Source organism: Anomaloglossus baeobatrachus, chromosome 5 (assembly GCF_048569485.1).
Source record: "Anomaloglossus baeobatrachus isolate aAnoBae1 chromosome 5, aAnoBae1.hap1, whole genome shotgun sequence".
In the NCBI taxonomy this organism is placed as follows: domain Eukaryota; kingdom Metazoa; phylum Chordata; class Amphibia; order Anura; family Aromobatidae; genus Anomaloglossus; species Anomaloglossus baeobatrachus.
The window spans coordinates 269,803,023-269,827,955 of NC_134357.1; the positions used below are offsets into that span (position 1 = coordinate 269,803,023).

The following is a 24,933-nucleotide window of genomic DNA, read 5'->3' on the forward strand; positions in this document are numbered from 1 at the left end:
ATAAAATGTTGACTATTGTTAAACTGGAAGGTTTCCTCAAGTTATCTGACATTCTAACTGAAAGTAAACTAATAACATAGGAGATCAAACACTAATCAGCCAATCAGCATACTCGTTTAGTTGAGTAGAACCTACTGATTGGATGTCCTGGTCACTTTTACCACGTGAGAAATAAATATTCATTTAATCCCTTACTGTCTCCCTATACCTCACCCTCTCTCTTGCTCTCTCTCCTTCAAGGCAGTTTGACTATTTATGACTCACTGTGAATAAATTCAACGGAAATCAAATTTTTGAAAAAACTTCTTCAAATCTGGTGAAGTTGAATTTCAAAAGGTTCAATCATCTTTAACATTAAACTACAGGCTACAGACATATCCAAAATATTAATGTCCAAATTTTGACATTTCTAAGACATACGGTAAGTTGTGCGTCATATAATAGTCATTAGTTGCATCATTAAACTGTCTGCAGAGTGAACTAGATCCAGCAAGCAGACATAGATTCAAGCTAGGTTTGAACAGGTTTAAGACTCAGACTTTGGCTTCAGGCTCTATCCACTATCCACCATCACATAGTACACCGTATATGTGCTGGCTCAGGGGGGCATATGAAACCAAATATTTCAGATAGCACTGCGACATGGTGGCAGAGAGGATCTCCACTACGAGACTCACTGGAACATGAGAAAAAGGACATCCTTGTACAAACCCAACATAACCTTGCAGCACTGGTTAATTTAGCAGAACAGTGAGCAGCACTGTGTCAGGGGTAATGCATGAACAATTGCATTAAAGATGTTTTTTATACATGTGAGAAAACTCAAGGGGTGATTAAAGTACACAAGGGTGCAAAGGTCAACAATGCTAATTGTCCTCCTGCCTCGTCTTGGAAGTCAAACAAAAAAATGTCTAGAAAAAAATGAATATGTATGTGGCTGGGCTGAGGGTGAAAACCAAAACTTATCAGGGGTCAAGGGTAGAAAATAGGTGACTCCTGGCAAAACCAAGTGACCTGACATACAGTTAGGTCCAGAAATATTTGGACAGTGACACAAGTTTTGTTATTTTAGCTGTTTACAAAAACATGTTCAGAAATACAATTATATATATAATATGGGCTGAAAGTGCACACTCCCAGCTGCAATATGAGAGTTTTCACATCCAAATCGGAGAAAGGGTTTAGGAATCATAGCTCTGTAATGCATAGCCTCCTCTTTTTCAAGGGACCAAAAGTAATTGGACAAGGGACTCTAAGGGCTGCAATTAACTCTGAAGGCGTCTCCCTCGTTAACCTTTAATCAATGAAGTCGTTAAAAGGTCTGGGGTTGATTACAGGTGTGTGGTTTTGCATTTGGAAGCTGTTGCTGTGACCAGACAACATGCGGTCTAAGGAACTCTCAATTGAGGTGAAGCAGAACATCCTGAGGCTGAAAAAAAAGAAAAAATCCATCAGAGAGATAGCAGACATGCTTGGAGTAGCAAAATCAACAGTCGGGTACATTCTGAGAAAAAAGGAATTGACTGGTGAGCTTGGGAACTCAAAAAGGCCTGGGCGTCCACGGATGACAACAGTGGTGGATGATCGCTGCATACTTTCTTTGGTGAAGAAGAACCTGTTCACAACATCAACTGAAGTCCAGAACACTCTCAGTGAAGTAGGTGTATCTGTCTCTAAGTCAACAGTAAAGAGAAGACTCCATGAAAGTAAATACAAAGGGTTCACATCTAGATGCAAACCATTCATCAATTCCAAAAATAGACAGGCCAGAGTTAAATTTGCTGAAAAACACCTCATGAAGCCAGCTCAGTTCTGGAAAAGTATTCTATGGACAGATGAGACCAAGATCAACCTGTACCAGAATGATGGGAAGAAAAAAGTTTGGAGAAGAAAGGGAACGGCACATGATCCAAGGCACACCACATCCTCTGTAAAACATGGTGGAGGCAACGTGATGGCATGGGCATGCATGGCTTTCAATGGCACTGGGTCACTTGTGTTTATTGATGACATAACAGCAGACAAGAGTAGCCAGATGAATTCTGAAGTGTACCGGGATATACTTCAGCCCAGATTCAGCCAAATGCCGCAAAGTTGATTAGACGGCGCTTCATAGTACAGATGGACAATGACCCCAAGCATACAGCCAAAGCTACCCAGGAGTTCATGAGTGCAAAAAAGTGGAACATTCTGCAATGGCCAAGTCAATCACCAGATCTTAACCCAATTGAGCATGCATTTCACTTGCTCAAATCCAGACTTAAGACGGAAAGACCCACAAACAAGCAAGACCTGAAGGCTGCGGCTGTAAAGGCCTGGCAAAGCATTAAGAAGGAGGAAACCCAGCGTTTGGTGATGTCCATGGGTTCCAGACTTAAGGCAGTGATTGCCTCCAAAGGATTCGCAACAAAATATTGAAAATAAAAATTTTTTTTTTGGGTTTGGTTTATTTGTCCAATTACTTTTGACCTCCTAAAATGTGGAGTGTTTGTAAAGAAATGTGTACAATTCCTACAATTTCTATCAGATATTTTTGTTCAAACCTTCAAATTAAACGTTACAATCTGCACTTGAATTCTGTTGTAGAGGTTTCATTTCAAATCCAATGTGGTGGCATGCAGAGCCCAACTCGCGAAAATTGTGTCACTGTCCAAATATTTCTGGACCTAACTGTATCTGGTTCCAGTGTGTGATAAAGATGTGTGGTTTTTTCATAGTAATGTCATCTATCTGCTTTTTCTTGGTAGCGTCTAAACCATATTTCTTGGCCTTTCTCACAAGAGCTATGTCTAGAAAATATATTGGGCAGATGCTTATTGAGACAATTAGACAATCTCTGGGTTCACCACCAAGCAGCTGGAGGATGAAGATTAGAGATGAGCCACCCCCCTGGCGTTCGAGTTCAGTTCGGTTCGTCGAACGGAGGCCCCGTTCGACGAACCACTCGAACCCCATTGACAACAATGGGAGGCAAACACATAAAAACACATAGAAGACACTCGTCCAGCTCTTTTGTTTTCGCATGAGTATATGTCCTTGTCACTTTACCATGTGTTTGTGGAGTCTTGGGAGTTGTTTGTCACCAATTGGTTGAAGGTGTCCAATCGGTGACAAACAACTCCCAAGACTCCACAAACACATGGGAAAGTGACAAGGACATATACTCATGCGAAAAAAAAACTGGGCGAGTAAAAAGAGGAGGAGACACAGGTATAGGCATGTCATGCCCTTCTAAAATCATATAAAACACAGCAAGTGGACTCCAACCAGAGTCTCACTTTTTCCCAAAAATTGGGCCACAGACACCACTTTAGTGGCATCACTTGTCCCCCAGTTGCAAACTTGACAGGTAGATTTTCATGAAGCACAATCCAAATCCACAAGCCTTTACTGTGACCAGGATGACACCGGGGTAGCAAAGTCCTTGCTGATCCATGATTTGTTCATCTTGGCTCATTGCTCCAAGCAAAGTCTCCCTTTTTTCCAAAAATTGGGCCACAAACACCACTTCAGTGGCATCACTTGTGCCCCAGTTGCAAACTGGAAAGGTTGATTTGCATCAAGCACATTCAAAAATACGCCAGCCTTAACTGTCCCCAGGATGACACCAGGGTAGCAAAGTCCTTGCTGAACCATGACTTGTTCATCTTGGCTCATTGTTAAAAACACAGCAAGGGGGACTCCAAGCAGAGTCTCCCTTTTTTCAAAAAATTGGGCCGCACACACCCCTTCAGTGGCATCACTTGTGCCCCAGTTGCAAACTGGATGTGTTGATTAGCATCAAGCACATTCAAAAATACGCCAGCCTTTACTCTCCCCAGGATGACACAGGGGTAGTAAAGTCCTTGCGGATCCATGACTTGTTCATCTTGATGAACGTTAATCTGTCCACATTGTCACTGGACAGACGCGTGCGCTTATCTGTCAGCACACACCCAGCAGCACTGAAGACACGTTCAGAGACAATGCTGGCTGCGGGACACGACAAGATCTCCAAGGAATAAGTGGCGAGCTCAGGCCATTTCTCAAGATTTGAAGCCCAAAATGAGCAAGGCTCCAGTTGCAAAGTCATGGCATCGATGTTCATTTGGAGATATTCCTGTATAATCCTCTCCAGCCGTTGACTATGTGTCAGATTTCTTGTCTCTTGTGGCCTTGCATTGGATGGTCTAAAAAAATTATGAAACGATTCCATAAAATTGCTGTTACCAGCACCAGATACGGTGTTGCTGGTACGGTTAGACTGATAATGACGAGACAATCCCATGCTTGGCAAGTTACAACTAGTAGATTCACTCCGTGCATCACTGGTGTGTGGTGGAAAAGCAGAGTTAAGATTGAGTAACAGCTTCTGCTGATACTCCTGCATACGTGCATCCCTTTCTATGGCTGGAATTATTTCGCCAAATTTGGACTTGTATCGGGGATCTAATAGTGTGGCAACCAAGTAGTCATCATTACTTCTAATTCGGACAATCCGAGGGTCATGTTGTACTGTATGTAGTGCAGCAAGAAGGCGCTCATGTGTCTTGCGCATCCATGCGGACCAAGTCCTCGCTGTTTTTGTGGTGGCGAGGTGATAACCGTGCTTTCTTCCTCTGACATCTCCCCCCAACCTCATTCAACCAAAATTTGACCAAGGTCTCCCTCATCTGCTGAGTCTTCCATGCCCATCAAGAGTTCGTCCTCCATTTCTTCCTGGTCTCCTGCACCTTCCTCAACATTTTGGCTACTACCATGCGCCCTTATTAATCCCTCTCCCCCACAGTCCCATGCCTGCCGCCTTGGTGATGCTGAACGTCTGGACTTTTTAGATGTTGGTATCCCTTGCGCATATGAATCCTCCTGTACTTCCTCTCCTTCTTCTTGTTCCACCCCCTGACTCCGAATAGTGGTTAGCGTGTGCTCCAGCATGTAAATGACTGGAATTGTCATGCTGATAATGGCATTGTCAGCGCTAAACATTCGTCGCCATGTCGAAACTGTGCAGAAGGGTGCATAGGTCCTTCATCTGAGACCACTCCAGCAGGGTGATCTGCCCCACCTCTGCATCTTGTTGGCCCAGGCTATACGTCATAATTGCAACAGGGCTCTGCGGTGCTGCCACAGTCGCTGTAACATGTGGAGAGTCGAATTCCAGCGTGTCGGAACATCGCATTTCAGGCGATGAACCGGCAGGCCGAAAGACTTCTGGAGCGATGCAAGTCGGTCAGCTGCGCTGGTTGAACAGCGGAAGTGAGCAGAGAGTGACCGTGCCCTGTGCAGAAGCCCATCTAGGCCGGGATAGTGGGTTAAAAATTGCTGGACAACAAGGTTCAACACGTGAGCCATACAAGGCACGTGTGTCACCTTGCCCCGGCGTAGGGCCGCACCCAGGTTTGCAGCATTGTCGCACACGGCCTTCCCTGGCTGCAGGTTGAGTGGAGACAACCATTTACTAAACTTGCTCGCAAGAGCTGACCACGACTCGAGCTGTGTGACTCTTATTTCCCAGACATTTCAACGTAAAGACTGCCTGATGCCGTTGAGTTCTGCTGCCAGCATAGTAAGGAGGTGTGCGTGATTCCTTGTGCGCAGTTACAACGCGAGTGGCCTGACCAGGCAGGCTTGGGGCGGAGGTGGAGGACCCAGAGGTTGAGGAGGCAGAAGCAGTGGAGGAACTTCGACACACAGAGGATTGACGCAAAAGTCGTGGGGACGGCAAGTCTTGTACAGCAGACCCTTCTCCATCTCGCACCATAGTTACCCAGTGCCCAGTCAGCGACATGTAACGCCCCTGTCCTTGCTTACTGGTCCAAGTATCAGTGGTAAAATGCACCCTGTCACACACAGAGTTTCTCAAGGAAGCGGTGATGTTGTGTGAGACATGCTGGTGTAGCGCAGGCACACCTTTCTTGGAGAAGTAGTGGCGTCTGGGCATCTGGTACTGGGGCACAGCGACAGACATAAGGTCTCTAAAATCCTGTGTGTCCACCAGGCGGAAAGGAAGCATTTCTGTAGCCATCAGCTTGCAGAGGGTGAAAGACAACCTCTTAGCTTTGTCATGGCTCTGAGTAAATGGCCTTTTAATTGTCCATATCTGAGGGACCGAGATCTGGCTGTTGTGCGGAGACGATGTCGAGTAGGGTGTCCCTGGAAAACTGCTGGTCTGTGAGGAAAGTGCAGGCAGAGACATGATATTGCCTTCATCCAAACTTGGTGCTCTTGATGTCTGAGAGAGCTCTACAACAGCACCTGTTTCCCCTCCCAAAACAACTGATGACGACCTGCCAAGCAAACTGCCTGTTGCGGTTAAAGAGGTGGAAGGTCTGCGTAGAAAAACATGTATGACAGCTGTCCCCAATCATAGAGGATGAAGAGCACGTGGATACAGTTGAAGGGGCAGACGGTGGTTGGCCCGCTCCGCTAGGCGGCATTGTAGCACAGTGAGCTTCCCAGTGGGACTTATGCTTGTTATTCATGTGACGGTTCATGGACAAAGTGGTCAAACTAGTGAGTTTTTGGCCTCTACTTACAGATTGCCCACAAAGCCTACAGATCACATGAGTTGGGTGATCTTTTGCGATGTCAAAAAAGGACCAGGCAATGCAACTATTGGAGCCCATGCAACCTGCAGAGCTACCCCGACTTGTGCTCAGAGTTATGGCTGAGGATGCAGTTGTTCACGTGCTGACAGTACTCCGTCTTTGTCCAGAAAGGCGCAAGCTAACCTCGTCGTCAGTGGGTTGACAGGAAGTGGGATCTAGAACTTCATCATCAACCGTTGTGTTTGTGTGGCGCCCTGGACTAGCCAGGTCATCACAGGTACTACAACACAACACCCCCACCCCGAGATAGACACATCAGTCAGACACAAATCCTTGTTGCCTCCCTCCAGGGGCTGATGTCCACACCAGGTGGGGTGGAGCCAGGCAGTTGGCCCCACCCACTGAGGAGTTCACAGTCCTGGAGGCGGGAGAAGGAAGTCAGTTGAGTTGAGAAGTCGGAGTGAAGTGAGGAAAGGGAAAGAGTGAGGAGTAAAGTGGTAGTAGAGGAGCAGACTGACTGTGTCCGGGTACGTGGCCCGGGCACCAACAGCAAGGTTGGCAGACGGTGGTGGCCGTCTGCAGTAGAGGCAGATCAAAGTGGAACCGTAGGACCGGGGACGGGCGGTGGCCCGCCGGTACCGAACCGGGGAGCGAAGTGAAGCCAGCACAAACCGGCAGGGCCTGCGGACCCCGACCAGGCTTGGAGTCGCCGTTAAACAGGTCAAATCCGTTAGTGACCGGAACCCCAGGGGTTTCCAAACAGCCAAGACCCGATTGAAGGCAACCGTCCAAACAGCAAAAGGGAAATACAGCTACCGCCACAGCTAGAGTTCCCAGGGCCAGAGCCTGCGGGCAAAAGGGCTCCTCCGGCACATATCCATGCTGGGGAGCGGGTTACCGGTGGGAAGCTATCGGCACCGAAGATACACAAAATGTGCAGGGAAAGGCAGCCACCACCAACCATCCGGGAGAAACCACAGCAGCCGGCTGCGGGACCCGTCCATCCAGCCATTTGTTTTACCAGAGACTTGCATCCATTTGTGGCTGAGTGAGTACTACCGTGCTGTCCGGCACCGCGCTGTGCAGTCCAAGCGCCCCCCTACACCTTGCCAACTCTGCCTCCCCGTCACCTCACCGGGCCCCGGGACCACCAACCCCCCTACCCACGGAGGGGAGAGAAACATCCCAGCTGCTCCCTGCCATCGCTCCCGGGATCCCTGTCAACAGCAGCGGTGGTGCCCCAACCTCACCACAAACCGTGGGTGGCGTCACGGTCCAAATCCCCAAACCAAACTACTCCCCTTTCACTCACGGGCGAGGAGCGCCGCTCGAGTCCCCGGATCCGGCCCACCGCTCGAGCCACCGAGCAGCAGCAGCGCCAGACCCGAGTGTAGTGAGTGCAGCGCCCTCCCCGCCCGCGACATTTGCCCTCCCCTCGCCATGAGACCTAACCTCTTCCTGCCCTGACTGAATAGTTAAATTGTCATTCCAATCTGGTATCTGAGTCTCATCGTCATCAGTATGTTCCTCATTGTCTCCACCAAGAGGTGTTACAGTTTGGGAATGAGGGTCTACATTATGCTCATATACTTAGTCATCAGGTCCTGAATCAGACTCACAAAGCTTCTGGGCATCACTGCAGACCATTTCCTGGTCTGAACTCACTGTAGCTTGGGAGCAGACCTCTGATTCCCAGCCTAGAGTGTGACTAAACAGCTCTGCAGACTCACCCATCTCTGTTACACCATACTCTGCAGGGCGGGTGGATACCTGAGAGTTGGGAGAAAGCAATTGCGATTGGGGTGACAACTCAGAGGACTGTTCTTTTTTGGATGTTGAAGTTGAGGTGGAGGAGAGGACACTTGTTAGAGCACTTGCGATCCATTCAAGCATGTTCTTTTTTTGTGCATCATCTACCTTTGTTACAGTAGTTCTGTTCCGTAAAAAAGGGGAGCACATCAGATTGTCCACGGAAAGTAGTAGACATCTTACTTTTGCTTGCAGATGGCCTTTGTTCAGCAGATGTTACTGTAGCTGTACCACCTCCCCCATGGACACAAACTTTTTTTCCATTTCCAACAACCTGTTTCCCTTTCCACCAGCATCTGTCTTTTTGCCACTCATTTTGTTTGTGACCAGATTGGACACTTAAAATGTCGTAGCAAAAATTGAGAGGTGGTGTACAGTGCAGAGGTGGTCTAGCTGTATTGACAGCTGAAGAACCAACACTGACTATCCCTGACAATGCAACTATGGCCCTAAAACTGGCAGAACTGTTTGCTATAAAATAGCGTAGCAAAAATGGGCAGGAGGGTAGAATGCAGAGGTGCTGGACCTTGCTTGGCACCAGTGGGACACTAATTTAGTATAGCAGATACTTTTTGTATGCCACTAAAGCGGCCTTTACACACTGCAACATCGCTAGCATTGGCTAGCGATGTCGAGCGCGATAGCACACGCCCCCATCGTACATGCGATATATGGTGTTTGCTGCCGTAGCGAACATTATCGCTACGGCAGCTTCACACGCACATACCTGGTCGGCGACGTCGCTGTGACTGCCGAACAATCCCTCCTTCAAGGGAGATGTGCGTTCGGCGTCACAGCAACGTCACCAAACGGCCGGCCAATAGCAGCGGAGGGGCGGACATGAGCGGGAACTAACATCTCGCCCACCTCCTTCCTTCCGCATAGCTGGTGGATGCAGGTAAGGAGATGTTTGTGGTTCCTGCGGCTTCACACACAGCTATGTGTGCTGCCGCAGGAACGACAAACAACATCGTAACTGCAGCAGGAGCTACATTATGAAAATGAACAACGTGACACAAATCAGCGATGTTTTTCACTTTTGCGCTCATTCATCGTTGCACCTAGGCTTTACACATTGCGATGTCTCTACCAGCGCCGGATGTGCGTCACTAACGACGTGACCTCGACGATATATCAGTAGCGATGTCACAAAGTGCAAAGCCCCCCTAAGTGTCAGCACTGTTTGCTATAAAAATAGCGTAGCAAAAATGGGCAGGAGGGTAGAATGCAGAGGTGGTGGAACTTGCTTGGCAATAGTGGGACACTAAGTTAGTATAGCAGACACTTTTTGGATGCCACTAAGTGTCAGCACTGTTTGCTATAAAAATAGCGTAGCAAAAATGGCCAGGAGGGTAGAATGCACAGGTGCTGTAGGTAGCAGGACAGCAAAGGAAGCCTCAGTTTCTATCCCTGCCAATGAAAAAATGCACTAAGGACTTGCCAGAGCTGATGTAGCCAGATGCTGTTATCTAAAGCCCTGCACAGCGTTTGCACGGACCTGTCTAGCAACAATGCCTATGAACGGCTGTAATGCAGGAGTCCCTAATCCCTAAAGCGCTGTGTAGATTGCACTGTATGGCTATAGCGCACACAGCAGCAGCAGCGGGAGCGGTGACTGTCACCCACCCACAGCAGAGAGATAATGGCGGCGACGGGGAAAATGGCCAGATCTTATAGAGCAAAGACATGTGACATGCACAGCCCTTGCTTGTCTGGCAAAAATCCACTTTGCAGTGTGTGTCTCTGTGATTTGCTGACAGCTTGGCCCACCCCACTGTATGCGCGGTTAGGGAACAAAAAAAATGGCGATCGGTATTCTTTCAGCACTCAGCAGCAGCACTAATCTAAACCCCATCCCTCCCGCACACTATACGCTGAATTTTTATAATATCATGATTCACAGTGACTCACACTATTACAGTGAAAAGCCAGCTAGTAACTAGCTAGGCTTTTTGTTGATCGAACTGTCCTTGAACGTAACTCGAACTACCGAACTTTTACCAAATCGTTCGAGTTCGTCAAACGACTCGAACACCCCCCCAAAATCACTCGAACATGAAATTGGCGAACCTCGAACCTTGAACATTGCTCATCTCTAATGAAGATCTAGGTATTACAGTGGAATCCACCTCAGTATGGAGTCTGAATTCAATCTGAGGTATATAGATCTGTGCTATGATTTAGTTTAGTGGTGTTTTAGATAAGGGCAATTTAGAAGTCCTTGAGTCTATGCTCTATATGTGGGGAATTAAGGTCTAAAAGTATTCTGAGATCCAAAGGTCTTTAGTAGGAATGAACGAATCCTAACTGTAAAGTTCGGGGTCCATACCGTGCATGGACCTCAAACATGGACTTCTCAGGAAGAATTTCTAATGATAACATTTTTTAGGAAAAAAAAAAATAAGGAATAAAGCAGGACAGTTATACTTACCGACCTTCCCCGAGGTTGTAACACTGCTTCCTGGTCTGATCATTAGCTCTTATGCATATTCATAGTTCACCCGCCCAGAGTCAGTCTGTGATTGGTTGCAGTAAGGGTGCGCCCTAACCTCTGTGACAGCATCTGTAATTGTTTGTAATAACACATACTTTCTGTGTCCTTACAGTGGTGTAAAAATAAGTAGATTAAAAAATGGCAAAGGGTCTGGTCCTCCATGTTGTGATACCCAGTGCAGATAAAGCAGATGGCTAAAGGCTGCAGCCCCCAGCTGTGTCCGTTATCTTGGCTCTGTATCAAAATATGAGGTACCCCATGCGACTTTTTTAAAATTAAAGAATAATTTTCAAAAAGGACATGCGGTCTCCCCTCAATTCTGATATACAGCCAAGATAGAGCAGACAGCTGGGGGCTAGTATTCTCAGCCTGGGGAGGCCCATGGATATTTGGCTCCCCCAGCCTAAAAATAGCAGCCTGCAGTCACCCCAAAATTGTCGCATCCATTAGCTGCAACAATTCTGGCTCTTTTCCCAGCTCATCCCAATTACCCTGGTACAGCGGAAATTGGAGTAATATAAAGGGTTAATCACAGCTGTGATTTGTCAAAAATCACAGCTGACACTAAACCCTGGATTAGTAATGGGTAGTAGTCTATGAGACCCCCATTACTAATCCTGTAAGTAAAAAGAAATAAGCAGAAAGACACAAAAATCCTTTCTTGAAAAACAAAAAACATAACACTTTCTTTCTCCAATTTATTAACCCCCAAAACACCTAAGTCTGGCATAATCCACACTACTATGTCCCACAATGATCCCAGTTCTGCTACATATTGAAGTCGCAGCACATGAGCCCATCAGAGGACATGACCACCCACTGCGACTTCAGGCACACACTGACTGCTGTAAGCTCACTAAGTTTACCTATGGCCACAGCTTGAGGTTCCTGTGACCGCAGGTAAACTCACCTCAGGTGAACTCATTAAACTCAGTGACCTCACCTGAGTTCAATGAGACCTATATCTTCTGGCAGAAAACCTCTATTTTTGTTAAGAGATGCAGATTTGGAGCTGGAATTTATACACCAAATTCCTACACCAATTCTGCATCTTCTGGCAGAAGAACACATCAAAACAAGATGTAAATTTGGTGCTGAAATCTGCACCAGATATCTGCACAAAATTGGCATCATAGACCCCTCGCCATTACTAACCTTGGGCATGATGACAGCTGGAATTTTTTGACAAATCACTGCTGGGATTAACCCCTTATATTAGTCCGCTTGTCTCCACTCCAGGACAATCGAGACGAACCAGGTAAGAGTCAGGTAAAATGCCAGAATTGTCACATCAAATGGATGCGACAATGCTGGGGTGGCTGTGTGCTGCTATATTTAGGCTGGGGAGGGCATCACCAGACTGTGAATACTATCCCCAGCTGTCCACTTTATCTTGGATGGGTATCAAAATTGGGCACTGTATGTCATTTTTTTAATTTATTTAAGTAAGGAAAAAAAGCCACTTGGGGTCCCTCATATTTTGATACACAACCCAGATAATGCACAAGGCTGGGGGCTGCAGCCTATTGCCGTCTGTTTTATCTGTGCTGAGTATCACAATTTAGGAAATCCTGTGTCATTTTTTTAATTTATTTATTTATTTTTACACTACAATAGGGTCGGAGACAGCGTGTGTCATTCCAACCAATCACACATGCTGTCACGGATGGTAGGGGCGCCATCTGACTGCAACCAATCACAGATGTCGGGACTGACAGTAGATGAATAGTGAATATGCATGAGAGCTAATGATAGGACCCGAAAGCCGTGTTAAAGCCGCAGGGAAGGTCGGTACATGTTACTGTCCTTTATTCCTTATTTTCTTTCATTTTCAGCCCTCTAGCCCTTACTAACACCATTTTATAACACATAAGTTTGGGTCCTTTAGACTTATATAGGGTTTGACGATTGGGGTCAAGTTCGGGCTCAAGTTTGGCTGCCGAACCTGATTTTATTTTTAGTCTGTGCTGGTTCGGTGAACAAAATATCCACAGATTCACTCATTGCTAGTCTTTAGTTGTGCTGGAAAAGAAATCTGTGGCAAAAAGTTAAGTGGTATCTTATAATGAAATATCAAATACAACAGTCCGATGCCAACAAAGCATGTGTATGTGCAAAAAGGACGTTGTCTTGGGTGCTGACCACACCATTTCTCAAAGTTTGAACAATGTTTCAGAATTGAACAAAGCTGTTGGAACATGTATGATGAGTGACGCTTTTCTTCTGTACATGCTATTGGATGATGGACTATGTTTTTGTGGCTGACTAGTTCTAGTTGAAAGTTCCTGCAGAGGGTGAATGATTGCCATATAGACAAAAGGTTCTGCAAAGGCATGGCCAACTCGGGATCTTCTTCCTTACATTGTTAAAACAACATTTTCTGCTTTTAAAAAATATAAATATCAGAGCATATATTTTTTAGAAGCCATTAACTTTATGAAGGAATCAGTCTTTGTAAAGTAGCTTTGTTTATATGGATAAGTGACCCTTATTTGATATCAGTTGCTCAGATATCCTATGGTGGAATTCGGAATCTCTATTATTATCAAGAGTAGTGACCAGCTATAAACAAAGCATAGCATGTTTATTCATTTTACAAACATCCCATAAATGTCAATAAGAATCCATTGTCTCTGCAGGAGAGTTAAACTTTTGAGTACCCCCACTGACAACACTGATAGCTAAAAGTGACGCAATTATAAAACACCAAATTTAATAACATCTACTACAACAATCTATGTTTCTGCTCAGTTGGGCTCTTATAATTGTACAGTTGTAACCAACTACCACTAGGTGTCACCAGATGCAACTAGTGACGGGGGAAGTCAAACAAACCAATGATCAGGAGCCAGGAGTACACATATGGAACACAGGGATGAAGCAAAGCCGAGCTCTAAGCACAAATTGGAGGTCAGAATCCAGGAAGTGGAGCCAAGGACAGGGTATAGGCCGGAGGTCAGGAGCCGGGGAACAACATCAGAGTCAGGGACACGGGAGGAGACGGGTAACAACAGGTCCAGGGTAGGAGGACAAGATGAAAGCACAAACGGAACCAGAGCACTTACTGCAGGCAAGTAATATGACTGGCGGCATTCTGGGTGAGTTTGCTCCCTAATGAAGCAGAGCAATCACACGGAATGAGGCTCCTGGAGAAAGGCCTCTCCCAACACCAAGGCAGGAAACGAGGATTGGCACCACCTATCCACCGGCGCAAAATACAAAACAGAACACCAGCTCTGCTGTAGAGCAGAGCATCACGGATCAGAACTATGACAACCGTATTGCTCTAGAACTTATATATCCAGGACAGATTTTTATTCCCTTGAAGTTAGCAAGAAAAGTATCCTTTCAATGACTACATGTAAAAATACTAAAACACATTAAGACTTGAAAAGTATATGAAATGAATGCTACAATGTTTTAATACATCAGGAAAAATGTTGACTAAAATTGGAAACCCATTTTAATCCTTTCTCGACATCTATGTAAAATGAATGGCAAGTGTATGTCCAAAGTGGGCTCAGGAGCTGATACTATCTGAAGGTACTGATGGGTTGCCATGTAGGCTAGGGTCTACTGAAGCCAACCTTCACTGCCAGCTTTGCACTCCTATGAAGCCCAGTGTTTGGAAGACTATAAAAAAATTAAAACAATTTTTAAGTCCTAAATAAATAAAATAAGTGAGTCTTAAAATGCTAAAATAAATAACTTTTATAAAAAATATTGCTGGAAATTCCTTAGGAATTTCCCATTTCAATGAATGGTTGTTTTCCTGGTGTTCTAGGGAAATAAAAGTGTTAATAGTATTGTCCAAGTCACCTCAACCTATCTGGCTAGGGAAAAAGAGATGGTAACTAGTGGTAACCAACAGACTATTTTACCACATAGAGCAGTCTTTATAGGCTACTCCTATTGTATAAATGGTAAAAAAAATTACCTTTTTTGGGGGGCAGACACCTTCCTTTAATATTGTTTCTACAAAGACTGTGCAAACAGAAAAACCTGAGGTATTTTCACACAGTTGGTGCAAAACTGATCCCTATTTGGGGAGTATCAAGAGCTTAGTACTTTGCTAAATGAAGGAGAGATAACAAGTCATCCAAAAATTATAACTTTAACCCTAGAACGCATACCTGGGGCCTCGCAGGCCTGCTAGGTTACTTGTTTTCGATGGTAGTTTTCTATGATTGCGTGTTCTAGTTCTGCTTCCTGAAACTCTGAATGAAAGGTATTGGCAGCTGTTTTCTATTGCTAATTACCTCTGCTATAAACTCTTCCCTCCTAGTCCAGGTAACCACTGGTGATAGTTTCTACTTTAATTGCCTATGGATTGTAGTTTACAAGTCTTTTTATAATTTTGCTTCAAAATCCATACAGTACCTGTGGCTGTGGGGGACGATCCAAAACGTATTTCAGGGCAGTGTACCCATAGTAAACGATATAGACAGAAAAACTTAACTGAAGCATGTTTGTCATTACGATAAAACCAGTAACAGTCATGGCTGGCAACTGTAAATGAAATAAAACAATATTGAGACTTTTTTTTGTATTATATTCTCACTAAACAAATTCTTTAATAAAAAACAATTAAAAACCTCATTTTGTCATTGGAATAATCACAGTTTTAGGACTCATTCAGACATTCATTTTTCAGACAGAACACATACTATTTATTTCTATGAGACTTGACATGACTGAGGCCTTAACATAGGACTAAGACCAGGGATAGTCATAAATTATAAGGTGACCTATGCTGACATTTTTAATCATTCCCTATCGGAGTACTGTTACAATTAAAGGGGTGGTTCACCCATATTCATTATTGGCCACAACGATATTATGTTGAGAAACAAGGTTTCTCTCAAATACTTTGTGTTGCCAATAGTTCCTGTGAGCAGCGCTATTACGGACCGCCCTTCCCCATTGCCTGACCCCCGGGCACTGTGACCTTGGTGATCTGGTAATGTCACGTCAACTTCCTGCTCAGCTGACATCACTGCGGCCAGCCCCAGTCTCCGTGAATCACTGGGCTGTGGGTGGTGTTTCACCATTCATCACAGTCGAGCATCACAGCCCATCATCTCTCTGCTCCCTCCTCCTTCACTACATAGTGCACAAGCAGGAGCAATGCTGGGCTGTGACGAGTGGTGAAACGACGCCCAGAGTCTAGTGACTCACGGAGACTGGGGCCGGCCGCGGTGATGTCAGGTGAGAAGGAAGTTGACGTGACATCACCTTATCCTCGAGGTCACAGAGCCATGGGGGGGGGTCCGGCGATAGGGAAGAGTAGTCTGCAATAGCGCTACTCACAGGCACACACAAGGTATTTGAGAGAAACCTTGTTTCTCAACATAATATTGATGTGGCCAGTAATAAATATGGGCAAACCACTTCTTTAATATCTGTATGGCGGGGTTATTAGAATACAACTTAGAAAAAGGCATGGACCACTTATTTAACCCCTTCACCCTCGAGCCTGTTTTCACTTTCATGACCAGGACAATTTTTTTTTAATTCTGACCACTGTCACTTTATGAGTTAATAACTCTAAAAATTTTCAACCGATCCTAGTGGTTTTGAGATTTCTTTCATGACATATTGTACTTTATGATAATGGTAAATTTAGGATGATATTTTTTGCATTTTTTTATGTGAAAATATCAAAAATATGGTGAAAATTCTTAAAATGTTGCAAATATTAAACTTTTTACGCACTTGAGCCAGAGAGTTATGTCACACAAAATAGTTAATAAATTTCCCACATGTCTACTTTACATCAGCACAAATATTTCAAACATTATTTTTTTTTGTCAGGAAGTTAGAAGGATTAAATGTTTATCAGCAATTTCTCATTTTTCCAACAAAATTTACAGAACTATTTTTTTAGGGACCACATGTGAAGTGACTGAGAGGCTGAGGTGACAGAAAATACACAAAAGTGACACCATTCTAAAAACTGCACCCCTCACACTGCTCAAAACCACATCCAAGAAGTTTAACCCTTCAGATGCTTCATACAACCTAAAGCAATGTGGAAGGAAAAAATTAAAATTTTGCTTTTTCCAACAAAAATGTTAATTTACCCCAAATTTTGCATTTTCAGAAGGATAACAAGTAGTGATGGGCATTCCAAAAGTCCAAACCCACACGGATTCAAAAGTACCCGATCACTAGCCCTGGGGTTCTCAGGGAACTCCGGGTAATGATCCAGATCCGGCAACTTGGGAAATAAAAAAAAAAAAAAAGGAAAAATAAAGAAAATAAGAATAAAGCAGGCGCGTTATACTTACTGAGTCTCCAACACAGCTGTAATGATTTTGGGCTGCTCATTATCACTCATCCATATGCATACCCAGGACAGATAAAGCATACGGATACGGGCTGTAGCACCCAGCATTGTGCTTGTCTTGGCTGTGTATCAAAATAAGAGGGACCACATGTGGCTTTTACAAAATTATTTAAATAAACCATTTAAAAAAAGTGTGCGGTCACCTCCCAATTTTGCAATTTTGATACCCAGCCAAGATAAAGCCCAACAGCTGTGGGCTGGTATTCTCAGGCTGGGGAGACCCATGGTTAATGGGCCCCTCCAGCCTAAAAACAGCAGCCTGCAACTGCCCAGGATTGTCGCATTCATTAGTTGCGACTATTCCAGAACTTTACCCGGCTCATCCTGAATGCCCTGGTGCTGTGGCAATTGCTGTAATAAGGGCTTAATAACAGCTCACTAAGATCTAGATAAGTCATGGCAGGCATCTATGAGAACCCCCCCATTACTAATCTGTAAGTGAAATAAACACAAACGCTGAAAAATTCCTTTATTTGAAATAACATACAAACAAAAACATCCTCTTTCACCAATTTATTAACCCCCAAAATGCCCAGATCAGACATTATCCACTTGAGGTCCCACGATGATTCCTGCTCTGCTAAATCTGAAGTGACAGCGTGCGGCCATAGAACACGACCGCCCGCTGTGAACTTCAGTCAGATAAGGAGCAATGCAATGAGCACTGATGTCACTCAGGTTACTTGGTCATAGCTGAAGGTACTTTTTTTTACATAAATTGACATATTTATTGGTTTAAGTTTTTAAAAAAAATGTTCTATATTTTCAGATTTTTTAAAAAATATTCTTACAAATGTTTTAATTTTTTTTTTTACATACTCTCTATATAGGATATTACCTTTTATTCCCCTGCTTACAGCCATAATGTATTTCAATCCACCAGCCTTACAGTGCACTATAGCTGTCAGTTCATCACTGAGAAAAGTATCTGGGATCATGATACCAGAGGCTTTCCGTAACTTGGTGACCCAAAGTTAGTCATGACAACCTCAGGTCACCATCGCAAAGATTTGGCAATCCCTCTCCCAAACTCCTAAATTCTACGATTGTTATCGACCGTGACATATAGTGGGTTAAACAGCCGTTGAGGTGGCAGGCCCCGTTCCTGCTGTTGGGAAAGCAGAAGTCCTTGAGATGATTGTGCCGTGCACAGCTCCTGTGTGCGCTCAATTGCCAGGACGTACCCCGTACATCTTTAGTCAGGAACGCATTGACAATCAGGACATACGAGGTACGTCCAATGTTGAGAACGGGTTAAAAACAACACTGCAGTTGCACAAATGTATAAGTCCACTACCATGCCATGTTGGACCTCTCAATGTGTTGCTAACCTGTTAACATCACATGTTAGTGGACTTATACATACAGATCAGAAAATTAAAGTCAACCTGACAGTGGATATTTTGGAGAGTGACCCGTGACCTGCAACCGCCTGTAGACGTCATTGTTTTTGTGAGAGTGTATGCTGTGTATGTATTTGTGTAGTGACAGTAAGGCTGCTTTCACACCTCTGGTTTTCCTGTGCGGCACAATCCGGCACTTTGCAGAAAAAACGCAACTGTTTTTTTTTTGCTGCCGGTTGCGGTTTTTTTTGCATAGACTAACATTAGTGCCGCATTGTGCCGCATGGGCTTGCGTTCCATCCGTTTTTTGCTGCATGCGGCAGATTTAGCCGATGCGGCGGCCGGATGGAACATTGCCTGGCACGTTTTTCTGTGCGGTAAAAAAAACGCATCGCGCCGCATCCGGCTGATGCGGCGCATTTTCCTATACATGCATATAGACGCCGGATGCGGCGCGATGCGGCAAAAACCGCATCCGGCCATCGCATGCAGTTTTGCCACTGCGCATGCTCAGTAGCCTGCCGCAAGCGGCAAAAAACGGACGGGCCGCATGTAAAAAACTTATGCAAAGGATGCGGTGTTTTCGCCACATCCGTTGCATAGGTTTCACAGCCGGATTGAGCCGCACTGCTCAAACCGGATGTGTGAAAGCAGACTAAGATGTTTAAGTTCCCCATGTGTGTGGCTATGGGCGCAGTACTACCAGCCTCCATTAGGGGTCACCAGTCCCGGGTTCCCTATTTGGAAGGGGAAGCTTAGTTCTCGGGTATAATGACAGAGCTGAAGGAGTTAACTAAAGAAGCCGGCCCACAGTGAAGTAAATATAAAGTCTGATATTTCCTGATTTTAAGCATACCTCCCAACCATCCCGGATTCTGCGGGACTGTCCCGATTTCAGAGCTCTCTCCCGCAGTCCTGCAGCTCACAGATGATGTCCCGACTCCTCCCTTCAGTTCAGTGGATAAATTAAATTCTCACTTGCTCATTTTCCAGATCAGCCTGGACTAAAACTCGTGAACTCATTGTCCATAGGCAGTAGCTCTACCACTGAGCCACTGCCTCTATTGAAAAACATAGGAAAATTTGGTAATCTTGACCTCTATATAGCAGTAGAGAAACTAGAAGCTGATTATTGAGCTACAAAGATGGATGGATGGACACATAGATGGATGGATGGATATACACATAGATGGATGGATGGATGGATGGATAGACACATAGATGGATGGATAGATGGATGGATGGATAGACACATAGATGGATGGATGGACACATAGATGGATGGATAGACACATGGATGGATGGATGGATGGATGGGGGGACACTTAGATGGATGGATAGACACATAGATGCATGAATGGATGGACAGACAGACAGATGGATAAATGGATACATGATAGATGGATATATACATGATAGATGGATAATAGACAAAGGGATAGATACATGATAGATGGATGGATAGATGGATAGATACATGATAGATGGTTAGATACATGATAGATGGTTATATACATGATAGATGGTTAGATACATGATAGATGGATAATAGACAGAGGGATAGATACATGATAGATGGATAGAAAGATGGATAGATACATGATAGATGGATAATAGACAGAGATATATAATAGACTAGCTGTACTACCCGACTTCGCCCGGGTTAATAACTGCTGTTAACAAAATAGAATGTATTAACAAAAATGTATTATGCACATAAAAACCACAAAACAAATACATAGAAATGTAATTATTAAAAGGGAAAAACTAAGCTAATAGAAGCATTTCACAACATATATTTCAACACCACAGATATTCCACACAGATTTAACTAAATTGGCCAAGTAATGTGCTCCGTCTGTATATTTCCCCGTCTGTCTCTTTCCCCGTCTGTCTCTTTCCCCGTCTGTCTCTTCCCCTTCTATTTCTCTGTCTCTATCAAGGTCTGTGTCTTTCCCCATCTTTCTTTGTCTGTCTCTCTAGCTGTCTCCTCCTTCCCTGTCTACCTGTCTCTGTCCCTGTCTGCATGTGTAACGCCCTGGACTAACCAGGTAGTCACAGATAGGGCCCCGCATTACACCAGTCCCTAACTAGGTAACACCAGCCAACCACATAAAACCCTAGTCACCTCCCTCAGGGATGGATGGACACACCAGGGGGCGGAGCCAGGCTGTTGGACACGCCCACCGAGGAGTTCAGAGAGCCTGAGGCAGGAAAACAGAGCAGTTTAACTAGGAGTTCAGTTGAGAGTGGCGTGTAGGAGGACAGGCCTGTGTGACAGGCCTGTGACAGACTGACAGGTGCGAGGGTTGGAGCCCTGGTACCTCTGGCTAGGAGGCATACAGAGGCCTCTGCCTGCAGGAGCTGGGAAGACGGCTTGGTGGAACCGTGGTGGACCGGAACAGGGTAGTGGCCCGCCGGTACCGACCCAAGGAACCGACTCGGAAACCAGAGCACAAGAGGGGGTACTCAGACCCTCAAACGAGGTCTAGAAACTACTAGACTGAGTTAATTAACTGATTGCGGTCTGGACTTTAGGTCCTTTCCCACCCAAAGTGCCTCATAGAAGACAACAGACCAACGAGGGGGATAGAAAGCCACCGCCAAGGCTCAGAGATCCCACGGGCCAGCGTCTGCGGGCAAACTGGCTCTCGACATCCACAAGCCGGGGAGCGGACTCCTCATGCTGCAAGCGCAGGCAGTCCAACAATTCAAACAGGTGCAGGAGAAAGGCAGAGACCACCAACCGGGTGGGGGATCCCGACTGCAGCCGGCTGCGGGCACCGACCACCATCATCTTGGTTTACCAGAGACTCGAGTGTTTCATTCTAATAGTGAGTACACCAGTGCCCTCCAGCCGCCCATCTCCCTGTACCGCCAAAGCACCCCCAACGGATCCCGGGGCCACCATCCCTGCCCACGGAGGGGTTAACAACTTGCTGCATACAATATCCCCCGGGTGCCCCGTAACTGCAGCGGTGGTGTCCACCTTCACCACATCCCGTGGGTGGCGTCACGAACTTAAAACATGGCTCCGGCCGTACACCTACGTCCCAAAACCACCAACCCCCCTTTTAGATCGGAGTGACCACAGGGGCCCCCGGGGCCGGAGACGCTCGAGCCACCCACCAGCGAGCCCGGATCCGAGCGGCTCGGTTGCAGCTGAGCACAGGGCGGCACACACCGATTTTCTGGCGTCACGAACAGGATACTTACCCATTCACCTACCTAGTGAAGTGCGCCTTGTACGGACAGTCAACGGTGATCCATTTTAAAATTTTCAATATCCGCCATCTTGCTGGCATCTTTTGGCGCGAAGATTCCCGCCAGAGTCTTCTTCCCCGCGAAAAGAGCATGAAAGATGAAGCCCCGCCCCCTGGGAACACGGCCGTAAAGCATTTCCGGAAGTCGGAAAACGAAACTTACCAGCCGGAGAGAGGAAGGCCGCGAAATGACCAAGGGGGGGGCGGGTGAAGATTCAGCGACATGTGACCGAGCTGATAAAGGGCAGGAACTCCAAGACCCTGCCACTCTTTTGGTTCCTGGACCTCACGAGAGTGACATGGCTGACCTGTCCCGCAAGCCCGTAGCGCCGGAGCCCGCACCCGGAACAGCAGCGTGGGTGGAAGCGCGGACTATGCAGATGTGTCGCCGGATACAAGCCCAGGCACGATTCTTAATGGAGCGGTGGATGGCCGAGATTAAGGAGCTGCCTGCAGCCGTGCGGGCACGCGAAGTGGAGGCAACCATAGTGGAACAGGTGAGTGACCCATGCCCCTATGTCCTTGAGGGACCGGCCGATGCGGCTGAGGGACCCGGTCTACCCCTGCCGTCTATATTGCCTCCCTCGCTGTCCGTACCGGTTGCCGCTGACCCCCCGCTTGGTCCGCTGCCCTCAACACCGGCAGCGGAGTCCGTCCTATCCGCCCGTGAGGACCCACCTGTGGAAGCAGCCCGTGTACGGCCAGTCACCCGACTGGCGCCAATACCGCTTCCGTGGAAAAGTAACCTCCGGAAGGTGCCCGGCCCAGGAGTGAACCAGCTGGTCCCGGAAGAAGCCGCGCCCCAGCTACCCAAGGCCCCGGCAGTCTGCCCGGCCTAGATGGAGGTGGATGTTGACCAGAAGTGGGCCCAGCGGGCGAAGCTGGCCGCTCCCAGGATCCAGGCCTTGGCTGAGGCGTCGCGGGGTTGCCGCTGCGAGGCAGCCGAGCAGGCCACGACACAGCGGGGTTCCCCAAAGCCAAAGGTGCTGGTCGTAGCCGGCACAGGGGAGTTCCAGCTGGGCCCGACCCCCGCGCAGAGTGACCCGGAGCAGGCACACGCTCTGTATTGGGAGCGGCAGCAGAACCAGCTGGGCCGAGAGATTGCGGCCCGGGAAAAGGAGAAAGCGGAGGTGCTGGCCCGGACCATCCGAGAAAAAGACAATCTCCGCAGCGCCACCTATCGGGTGTGGGGCCCGACCTTTGAAGGCCAAGTTCGGCGTTTTGACCCCCGCCGTGGATGGGGGTTCATCTATGAGCCGGGCCTGGAAGCAGAGATATGTGTGTCCCGGAGGGACGTGTACCCGCATCTTCCCGTTGGTCACCCCGATCGGGATCTGGAGCCCAGAGAGCTGGTGAGCTACACCCGGCATTGCGGGGAGAGGGGATGGTTCGCTCTCAATGTAAAGAGGAGGGTGAGCCGCAGTGCCCAGAGGCACACCCATTCCCCTCCCCCGCCATACAGTCCCGAGGATGAAGAAGAATGTTGAGAGGTAGCAGTTCCCGGCTACCATGCTGCCCATCCCCGTTGGGACTAAGTTAAAGTTCCCGTTTGAAAGTTAAAATAGAGACAAGGCCGAGAACTTGCAGGCCACCCAAAAACATTATTGGGCCTTGTAAATAATCCCTGACCACCCTTTTCACCATCCTACAGTCTCCGGAGAGGCTGGTTGGAGGAAGGGCCTGCAGGATGTTGTAGGCCGAGGTCACGTCACCATGTAAACCGGTGACAACCCTCCGGGTCAGGGGTCCCCTGGACGTGGGGCCTCTGAGAGACTGCTGGGTAAGGAACTTATTACCCTGCCCGTGTGGGCAACACCCGGACTTGAACCCGTGTCCTGGACTGGGGAAAAGGGGTGCTGACCTAGTTTTTAGAGGCAGCATCAGGGCTAGGTTTGCTTGGGTGGGCAAAAATGAAAAGGACCCGGTCCCGTCCCGTTCCCGGTTAATAAAAATGTTTGAAAAGTTGAAGTAAACTGCCTCCCGCAAGGGATGACCACAAGCTTTCATGTGATGTGAATAATGTTATTATGATTGTATATGTTTTCTTTTATCTTTTTACAGTTTAAAGAAAAAATAAACGGGTGGTGGTCGGACAGCCTGCGGATGGTCTGTGGTTAACCAAGGGGGAATGTGACGCCCTGGACTAGCCAGGTAGTCACAGATAGGGCCCCGCATTACACCAGTCCCTAACTAGGTAACACCAGCCAACCACATAAAACCCTAGTCACCTCCCTCAGGGTTGGATGGACACACCAGGGGGCAGAGCCAAGCTGTTGGACACGCCCACCAAGGAGTTCAGAGAGCCTGAAGCAGGAAAACAGAGCAGTTTAACGAGGAGTTCAGTTGAGAGTGGAGTGGAGGAGGAAAGGCCTGTGTGACAGGCCTGTGACAGACTGACAGGTGCCAGGGTTGGAACCCTGGTACCTCTGGCTAGGAGGCATACGGAGGCCTCTGCCTGCAGGAGCCGAGAAGACGGCTCGGTGGAACCGTGGTGGATCGGGACAGGGTAGTGGCCCGCCGGTACCGACCCGGGGAACCGACTCGGAAACCGGAGCACAAGAGGGGGTTCTCAGACCCTGAAACGAGGTCTAGAAACTACTGGACTGAGTTAATTAACTGATTGCGGTCTGGACTTTAGGTCCTTTCCCACCCAAAGTCCCTCATAGAAGACAACAGCCCAACGAGGGGGATAGAAAGCCACTGCCAAGGCTCAGAGGTCCCACGGGCCAGCGTCTGCGGGCAAACGAGCTCTCCCGACATCCACAAGCCGGGGAGCGGACTCCTGACGCTGCAAGCGCAGGCAGCCCAACAATTCAAACAGGTGCAGGAGAAAGGCAGAGACCACCAACCAGACTGCAGCCGGCTGCGGGCACCGACCACCATCGTCTTGGTTTACCAGAGACTTGAGTGTTTCATTCTAATAGTGAGTACACCAGTGCCCTCCGGCTGCCCATTTCCTGCACCACCAAAGCACCCCCAACGGGTCCCGGGGCCACCATCCCTGCCCACGGAGGGGTTAACAACTTGCTGCATACCATATCCCCTGGGTGCCCCGTAACTGCAGCGGTCGTGTCCACCTGCACCACATCCCGTGGGTGGCGTCACAAATTTAAAACACGGCTCCGGCCATACACCTACGTCCCAAAAC

General features: G+C 47.1%; 1 pseudogene; it reads right to left on the reverse strand.

Annotated features, from left to right (window-relative positions):
• Positions 1-24,933, reverse strand: part of LOC142309962 (uncharacterized) — a 131,733-nt pseudogene that overhangs the window by 2,626 nt on the left and 104,174 nt on the right.